The sequence below is a fragment of the Panicum virgatum genome, chromosome 9N (genome assembly GCF_016808335.1).
Source record: "Panicum virgatum strain AP13 chromosome 9N, P.virgatum_v5, whole genome shotgun sequence".
Classification (NCBI taxonomy): domain Eukaryota; kingdom Viridiplantae; phylum Streptophyta; class Magnoliopsida; order Poales; family Poaceae; genus Panicum; species Panicum virgatum.
In genome coordinates this window covers 71,109,432-71,110,266 of record NC_053153.1, presented here as the reverse complement: position 1 = coordinate 71,110,266, position 835 = coordinate 71,109,432, and the positions used below count along the sequence as shown (strand labels likewise).

Sequence of the window (835 nt, the reverse complement as noted above, 5' to 3'; positions counted from 1 at the left end):
TCCATCTTCTTGATTATTAGGTCCAGCTTCGCGGCAATCATATCCGTCTCTTTGACGGTATGCATGCCTTTGGTGTGGGGTTGGAGTCGTTCATCGCTCCACCCCTAATTGGAGACCATCTTCTCGACCAATGCTTTGAATTTGGATATGGTCAGGTCGAGGAAGGCTCCTCCAGCAGCAGCATCAATGTTGGCTCGAGATGTCATTGTGAGCCCGTTGTAGAAGCTTTGCAGGACGAGCCACTCGTCCATGCCGTGATGAGGACAGGCCAGGATGTATTCCTGCAGCCTCTCCCAAGCTTCTGGGATGGATTCCATCCCCGTCCGCTGGAAACTTGAAATTTTCCCGCGCAGGGCCTTTGTTTTGCCCAGCGGGAAGAATTTTGCAAGGAACGCCATGGAGCATTTGGCCCAGGTGTCGATGTCCTTTTCTTTATAAAACCACTGTTTCGCCTTTCCCAGGAGGCAAATGGGAAACAGACGAAGCTTGACAACGTCGGCGGCGACACCTCGTATGACAACGGTGTCGCAGAGCTCCAGAAAGTTCTGCAAATGAGCATTTGCGTCCTCGTTTGGCTTGCCACAGAATGGGCTAGCCTGCACCATGTTGATGAGGCTTGATTTCAGCTCGAAGTTCACGACCCCGACATTAATGTTGGGGCCAGTGGCCACATTGTCGGTGGAGGGGACGGAGAACTCGCGGAGAGTCTTTTCAGCCATAGCCTCAAGAACGAGTGGTGCTTCCGAAATGGGTTCCTATGCCAGGTAGATAGCGAGAGGAGGAACGACGCGAGGTCGTGCCCTTCTCACGAGCCTCTCTGGATTGTCTGTGTAGT

General features: G+C 52.9%; 1 non-coding gene across 1 annotated transcript; it reads left to right on the top strand.

Annotated features, from left to right (window-relative positions):
• The first annotated feature begins 249 nt into the window (after window positions 1-249).
• LOC120693736 lies at window positions 250-353 on the top strand. The gene has a single exon (XR_005683190.1). It is a non-coding gene; the product is annotated as a small nucleolar RNA R71 (small nucleolar RNA).
• The last annotated feature ends 482 nt before the right edge of the window (window positions 354-835 follow it).